Consider the following 8,155-nt stretch of genomic DNA (forward strand, 5'->3'; position numbering starts at 1 on the left):
CTGCTCTTGAGAAAGGAAGTCTAGATCTGATGTAAAGATTGCAAATCCCTCCTTGGTGAGCTCCAACCTTAGCTACCTTCACTCAGGGAGTGTGAAAAGGCCACAGTCGCTGCTAGCCTGAACGTGTTCATCTTCAGCTTCCTACTAGTGGGTTTCATCCTTCTGTCTCCTGCACTGAAGAGCCCTTTGCTGTTACAAACTTTCCCCCATACAGGTCTTTATAGACTGGGAAGTCCCTTCTTATCCTTATGTTAGTTGACTAAGAAAAATTGAGTCTTTAGTCTCTTGCTGTCAGGTTTCCAGACTTTGGATCATTCTCTTCTTCTCTGAATGCTTTCCAGTTTTTTAAGGTTCCTTTGGACATATATGCACTAGAACTGGATGCAGTGCCAGTCACGGTCCCACTTGGTAACACACCTCCCTATTCTTGGTGATACCTTCCAACTCATGAATCCAAGGGTCAGGGTAACCCTCCAAGCTACAGAATGGCACTGAGAGCTGATTTTCTACATAGCCCCCACCCCTGTCTGGATGACTGCCCTCCAGGTTACAGTCCTTACCCTCAAGTGCTGCACTACTGTCTTTTAATGTATTTAAAATCACTGTGATGTAACAGTGCAAAGAGGGAGGTGTGGGCCTGAGGCAGCGCCTTCCTTAGAGGAAGGTGGGCACAGATCTTGCCTCTAGCAGGTCAGGCCCCCGGGGGGAGAGATGTGAGCCCAGCAGCAGGGTCTGTTCCACAAGGAGGTGCTGGGTTGCAGTTAGGGCAGGGATGGGAGGAGCTGTGGGGGGACCAGGAGCCCCAAGTCTGAGTCCTGAGGTGGCATCTCCATCCTGCACTTCAAAGAGGGAATCTCCTGGCTCTGTTATCTTCCACTTGGCTGCAGCAGTGAGGCTCCCCTCCCCTTCGAGGCCAGACTGCCCCTGTCCCCCCGATGCTGTTCCTGCACTTGAGGGAAAGGACTTCCAGTTTCATAGTAGGTGGGGTTGGAAGGCAGCTGAGCAGATCAAGTCTGACCCCCTGCCATGGGCAGGAAAGAGTGCTGGGGTCCAATGACCCTGGCAAGGTGTCTATCTAGCCTTCTTTTGAAGACTCCCAGGGTAGGAGCAAGCACCACTTCTTGGAAGTTGGTTCCAGCTCCTAGCCACCCTGACTGTGAAGTACCACCTCCTGATATCTAGCCTGAATCTACTCTCAGTCAACTTATGACTGTTATTCCTTGTTACTCCCAGTAGTGCTTGGGGGAACAGGGACTCCCCCATAGCCTGCTGGTCCCCCTTGGCAAGTTTATAGACAGCCACCAGATCCCCTCAGCCTCCTCTTGTGGGAAGGAGGGAGGACAGGGAACAAGGGGAAGCGTGCACACCAGCTGCATTCCTCTGATGCCAGAGACCAAGGTTCAAGTTCTTGCTTTCAACCTGGCAAAGAAGGGACTTGAGCTTGGCTCTCTCTGAGCTTAAGTTGCTGCCCTAGCCACTGTGCTACTTCTTATCCAGGAGGCCTTCTGGCCTCAGCATCTCCTGAAGAATCTGGGGTTTATACAGTAGCCAGCACTGCCATGTCTAAGTCTGCTCCTGGTTCCAGGGATTTATGTCTCCTCTCTCTTCCCTCTCAGTGCTATGCAGTCCTCGTATGCATCTCCCGTCCCTCCACCCTAGGGCCGAGCTCCTGTCTGCTCACCTCTGGGAGCCAGGGCGTTGAGCATTAGACACTAGGGTCTGGGACAGAAGTTTCAGAAAGGGGTTTGACCCAAAGCAGTGAAGTCTGAAACTACACTCAACCAGGTTGATCATCAACCAGTTTCAGCCATTTTGAAACTGGTTTATGTGCCCTAAGCTTCTGTTGTGTTAGAGTGTGTGATCACTTAAAATGGTTTGTGTGTAATGTCTGTCCCTAGCCCTAGCACCGGTGTCCCAGATAGACTCCACATGAAGAGCCTTTTCTTGCAGAACTTGTGCCCCTGGTTTGGCCTAGGTGCTTCAGCAATCTGCTAGGGGATGGGGATATAGGGGGACATGTGCGGACTCCCTAGCACCACATTCTGGACAAGGATTTTTCACTCCCTGGCAATGCCTCACTAAAGCCTCTGCTCCGGTGGCAAACTTGTAGGATCCACCCCCACACAGTGACAGGATTCAGCTGTTCCACTCTCAGACATTGTCAACTCCCTGTCCCCTCCCCACTCCAAAGGGGCCACTGGGTGCCTTCAGCCAACAGGATCCAGCAAACAGCAATTCTTTCTCAGTGGATTGGGAAAAGGGTCCTGTGCCTTTAAGACTGGGAGATTTCCCCCTCCAGACAGGCTCAAGAAAGTTTGAATAGGCTCAGAGCTGCCTGGACTTTGCTGCTTGCAGGTGAGCCCTACATTTTGCAATTAAATTTAACTTTGCAGGTCCTGGTAGTTTAGGAGGGAAACAATGGGTGGCTGTTGTATGTCCCGGTCTAGGCTTTGTCTGTGATTGTGCTGCTGTTTTTTGGTTTGTTTAAGGCATTTGAGTGGTAAAACCCCAAATTCCCAGGGTAGAAGGAAGGAGCAGCAGAAGAGTTGTAGCAGCTGGGCGCTGGAGGTCCTATCCCTGATGGGAAATCCCAAGGCAGAGCCTGCTGGGTTTGAAGTTAGAAGTGAACCTAACTTGTTGGAAAAGGGGAAACAGTACCTTTGTGCATTTGGTTAAGGTGCAGGAGCAAATCATCGAGTATTTGCAAATGTAGCATAAGTGTCAGCTTAAATCCTGTCAGCAGCGTGCAGGGGGCAGCGACTTTGCAGATGGGATTGCATGGGGGAGAAGATGCAGGAAATCAGTTGGTTGAATCCTGCTGGCGTTCAGTCTGAGACTGGGAGCAGTGTGAATACTGCTGGAGATGTTCGTGTTGCCTCCCAGATTTGGGGTCCTTATGTTGGCTGATGAGCCATCCGTTCTCTGGTCTGAGGTGGGGCAGGGCTGTCGGTCAATGCTCATTTCCTTAGGGAAAAGGATTTGCTGTGGCTGCCTAATCAGAAATGTAGAAAGCTCCTTCTCCCTGTTGTGGGTGGATGTGCTTTGTGCTGCTGGCATGTTAGGGGGGGCTCCAGCATCTCCCCCAGGTCATGCCTCAGCTCTAAGTGACATGCTGGGTCAAATCGTGCCTGGTACCAGCTTTGGTGTGCCCTACACTTCCCCAAGGGGGGCATTTCTCAGTAATGCTGCCCCTCCCATTGCAGCTATTTTGTGTCAAGCCTGAGGGTCTGGTAGAGTCCCAACCAGTGGAGCTGATGAGGCAGTGCTTAGTATGTAGTCGGTCACCTCCTCTGCACCTTCACTGCACCCCGCGGGTGAATGGCTACACCAGGGCCTGCCCTAGCCCAAGGGACAGTGCTGACCCTGGCTGCATCAGTCTGAATGGGGCCAGGCTAACCTGCCATTTCACAGCTGTAAACTGCCCAGGGCTGCTGGTACATGGTATTGTGGTGGTGATGGAGCAGAACAATCATTTGGTAGTCCCTTGCTGAGTTCAGGGGTGAATTTGGTCTGCGGGGTTGCTATTCAAATGCTACATGCCTTCACCTCTGTGTTTAAGGCTTTCTCCTGTGAGATGCAGCACATGTGACTCTAGAGCGGAAGCACTGTCACGTGTTCCCTTTCTGGCCCTTGGTCAGGAGCCCAAGGACAACTGTGGTGCTTCCACTTCCACTTGCCTCCAGTTTAGTACAGAGGGGTCTGTTGCTGGGGTGAGAAGGGAGCAGGTCCTCTTGGGACTCTCCATCCTTTGGCTTTTTTGCCAAGAGTCAATGAGAGGGATAGTCCCACCAACTGTGACCGAGGAGACTTTGTGATGTTGGAGTTGACTGACACCAATAGCAGCTGTTAATCCCCCTTCCAGGGGGATGGCTCGAGGTGGCTACTGATGTGGGTTAGCTTTAGACCACCGACAGAGCTCAGGCAGTCTGCTGCACTAGCTAGTCCTCTCCTTTTGGTTTCTTCAAACCAGTGTGGTGGGAGAGCATTTATGAAGTAATAATTCAGTTGCAGCAGTTGGCTTATTAGCTCAATACTGCAGGGAATGAGGTGAGAGGGGATCTGCTCCTGTTCAGACACTGGAGGAGACAGCGAGACACCTACCTCAGCCCTGGGAATGGTGTGTTATATTTAAATAGTCCTGAAAGAGGTGCTTACAGGAATAGCTCAGACTGTCTCTTGCTCTTCAACACTGATTTGGAAAACCAGGTTTTCCTACTTAGGTGATCTGTAAATACAGAGGGATTTTGTTTGTAGCCAAAGCAATCTAGGCTAGCCCCAACACACCTGTCTGGTTATTCAGGCCCATATATACAAAGCAAGTACCTACATAGCACTGGGGGATTGGGGACTGTAGGAGGTGAACCATATAAAATCTTAAACCTAGAAGGAGATTCATTAACCCCAAGATCTGAAGTGTACTTTGCTGTAAAAGTTAATATAAACTGCAGGAGAATTTTAGTGCCTGGGGGATTAGATCACCCTGGGAACATGTTGGGGAGAGGACTTTGTTTGTGCATCCCTCCCCCTCCGTAGTTGTTCCCCTTCCGGCAGAGGAACACGAGCAAGGACTGCTGACTGCCTCTGCCATCCTGCCTGGGTCAAAGGCTCGTGGAAAGTAAATCAAGAAGTGATTGCAAAGTTTCAGTGCTGAATACCTTAATAATGTTTTCCGTTCCTTCTCCTGCATCCCCTTATGGAGGTCTGTGTTAACGAGTAACCCTCGTGGCTGGGGCCTGTGGAAGAGATGCCATGCTAGAGAGATCAAGGAGTGAAGTCATGAGTTCTCTGATTAGATGTCTCTGCTTGGACTGGGCAGTCAGTACTGAAGTTCAGGTGGATGAGAGCTGTGTGGGCTGCTCTCCTTAATGCCGTTGCTAGGCTTCTCCTGTTTTCCTTCTGTCAGGAGAAACCAGGTTTTGGTGGAAGGGCAGGGAATATTTCCAGGGAACAGATGCAAGGGCTAATAGCATGGAGCTTGTTTGTTGCCTTATTGCCTCTGCTTGGATTATAGGTTAATGATTACCTGTATGTGCCCAGTTAGTTCTGTTTATTTGAAAATTAGCAGTATTCAGGACCTGGGGAGTGCTGAGGCTGTCTGTTTCCAGTCAAGCGGGCTTGGAAGATACTTGGGCCATTGCAGTACTGGACATGATACATCCCAATTTCAGGTACCTTTGTCAGCATCTCATGCTGCTCAGCCTGATGGGCCCAATCCTGCCAGAGTGTTTGAAAAGGGCTGCTCATTCTGGGTACCTTAGTTCTTGGGTGCTGAACTTGAGATCCCTTTGAACAGACCTTCCAGACCGCTGTGCACTGAATGGAGGGTGCTCAGGGTCTATGGGGTTTGATTTTGGTTTCCTAGGAGTTCCTCAGCAACTCATTCTTAAACTGTTATTTCTCTTTTTCTCTTTTGGCTGAGCTGAGGGCACAGCTAGGAAAAACCCAATCTAGTTATGACCCCCTTGTTCAAAAGCTGCTGGGCAAGCTGCTTTAAAGAGACAGTGCCCTTTTGTGATTGTCTCATTGTTCCTTTCTTTCTCTCCTTAAAAAAAAGTTTTGCAATAAAAAAAAAAATTGGGTGAGGATGTTCTGCTTGAGAATGGGATGTTTCCAGGATACTGATGGCGGCATGTGAAGCAAATATTGTATTCTCTTTGGAAGTAAATTGCACTGACTGGGGGAAGCCACTGGCTCGCCAGAGGAGAAGAGAAATAACATAGGTTTGACAGGGGTAGGTTGTAGCGGTGCTCTGGAAATGTTGCAAAGTCCGTTGGAGCGTGCGGTAGTTTGTCTAGCTAAGTGCTTTGCCTTTGCTCGATGCATTCCAGTGCCCAGAGGTTGTGGGAAGCGGGTCTCATGCAGAGTGATTACACAGCCCCCGCTTCCTTGACATAACTTCATGGCTCTGGATTCTGTTGGACAGTTTTATTTTTCTTGTACTGGAAAAAAAATCAGTTTTCAGGGGACTGAAATTATTCATAAATTTGAAGAGTTCCAGCCAGGAAATAAAAGGGAGGGGACTTGGGAAAATCTAACTCTTTTCAATACTGTATGTTGTCATTTTGGATTAGTGTTCTTGTTTAGGAATCAAGATTATTCTTTTTAAGGGCTAAATAAGCCCCAAGTGAAATAAAACACATCATTTCAGGTCTGATGGAGGTCATTTTGGATCAAATGAGATATTTTGGGTGGAACCAAATGGAACAGAAAATGCCACCATTTGCAGAGCTTTGCATCTCCCCCATTTCAGGAGCTGGTGCAGCCCATTGCTTTATGTTGTTTGCTTGTCCAACAGTGATGGCTGATGCTGAACGAATGGCGTTTCTCGAGATGTGAAAAAGAACTGGTTCTGATGATGGCGGGTGTGGACATAGCAGCATTTCAGGCATAGGAGGCAGAGCATGCGGTGGGGTAGGGGGACTTCAGCTGTAGATCTGGCTCTTGATTCTGGCTGTGATAGGAAGAGCAAAGAGAATGTGGTGTCTGGAAAGGTGTCTCATTCATATTTCTGGACACCAAAGTTCTTAGTTCACAATACTAGTACTGTATAGAGGAAATGTCTGTGCCCAGGGATAGGCACTATGCTTTTACCACTATGTAGTAAAGAGAGAGCCCGGGCATGTGGGTAGAGGTTTGCTTTTTCTGTTCCAGCCAATGAGCTCTACATCCTTGGTTTCACTTACCTAATAAATGCTGTCTTGTTTTGAAGGTCAGTCTGTGTTGTTGAACAGACCTGGTTGCACTGATGATGACAGAGGTATGATCTATGGCAGTTTCAACTCATTATAGCCAATAGGTTGACCTGATGGCCACTGAGGCAAGATCTTAAGCATCTTTTAGGGTTGTTTTGCTTTCCAAAGAAGCAAGGTCTCTGACAGGGCCTAAACTAATTTGGATCAAAAGGGTGAGCTATTGTAAGAAACAGGTGGTTAAAGGAAACAGTCTGAGTAGTGCAGGTGCTGGGCTCATTCATGCAACAAACAGAGGTCTAAGGGATGCCCCCAGCAAGACTGCAGAGGTTGAAGCATGCCCTGCTCTCAAAATCTGTTGTTTATAACTTAGACAAACTTTAAACTTCTGGACTAAAGCATTCTGCATTTGTGGACTGCCTTGGGCTGAAGGGTTTTGGAAGGTTTTCCTGAAGAGGTGGGGTTTAAACAGTTCTGAGAAGCAGGTCAGCATAGAGCAGGGTGTTTTGGTTATGTACAGTGCACTTTTCCTGGCAGTTAGGTAAGCAAGTGTTGTGCTTCAAGTGTTTGCAAGAGGCTGTTGGGATTTGGCTGTTGGGAACTCCCAACTAGCTTTGAGCATCAAGGACAATAAAAAGTCCTTTTTCAGGGAGCCAGAGGAAAACGAGGGCAACATTGGACCTCTGATGAACCAGATGGGGCAACTGACACCCAGGAAAAAGCCAGCCTATTAAATGGGTACTTTGCATCAGTCTTTCATCAGTCCCATGGGACACCCATGCCCGCTATGGGGCAGGGAGGTTCGGGTGGGGGAGATCCCCTGCCCTCCATAAATGCTGACCTTGTGAAGTAACATCTTGAGAAGCTGAATACCTTCAAGTCAGCCGGCCCTGACAATCTACACCCCAGGGTACTCAAGGAGCTGGCAAGCATCATAGCCCAGCCCCTGGCACGGATCTTTGAAAACTCCTGGTGCTCTGGTGTAGTGCCCGAAGACTGGAAGAAGGCCAACGTGGTGCCTATCTTCAAGAAAGGGAGGAAAGTGGATCCAGCTATCGGCCCATCGGCCTGATTTCTATCCTGGGGAAGATCTTAGAAAAGTTTATTAAAGAGGTCATCCTTAATGGACTGGCTGATGCCAACATCCTAACGGATAGCCAGCACAGGTTTGTTGTGGATAGGTCTTGCTTGACCAATCTCATTTTCTTCTACAACCAGGTGACCTATCACCTGGACAAGGGAGAAGAGATTCATGTCATATATCTTGACTTCAAAAAAGCCTTCGATTTGGTATCCCATGATCACCTCTTGGCGAAACTGGCCAATTGTGGCCTTGCGTCCACCACGATCTGCTGGCTGGGAAACTGGCTCCGTGGTCGGACCCAGAGGGTTGTAATCGATGGCAGTCACTCATCATGGTGTCCTGTGACCAGTGGGGTTCCCCAAGGCTCTGTCCTTGGACCCAT

The 8,155-nt window shown here is 49.0% G+C and overlaps 1 protein-coding gene across 3 annotated transcripts in view; it reads left to right on the forward strand.

The window, feature by feature from the left end:
* Nucleotides 1-2,253: 2,253 nt before the first annotated feature.
* Nucleotides 2,254-8,155, forward strand: part of RGS3 (regulator of G-protein signaling 3) — a 167,865-nt gene continuing 161,963 nt past the window's right edge. The window contains exon 1 of one of the 3 annotated variants that reach the window (XM_019540558.1): nt 2,254-2,355. The gene's annotated coding sequence lies outside the window, so the exon portion shown is untranslated. Of the gene's footprint in view, nt 2,356-5,063; nt 5,169-8,155 lie in introns of those variants that run through there. The other 2 variants (XM_019540557.1, XM_019540559.1) reach the window with 2 other exon arrangements.

This window comes from Crocodylus porosus, unplaced genomic scaffold, assembly GCF_001723895.1.
Source record: "Crocodylus porosus isolate Cpor-Errol unplaced genomic scaffold, CroPor_comp1, whole genome shotgun sequence".
NCBI classification, from domain to species: domain Eukaryota; kingdom Metazoa; phylum Chordata; order Crocodylia; family Crocodylidae; genus Crocodylus; species Crocodylus porosus.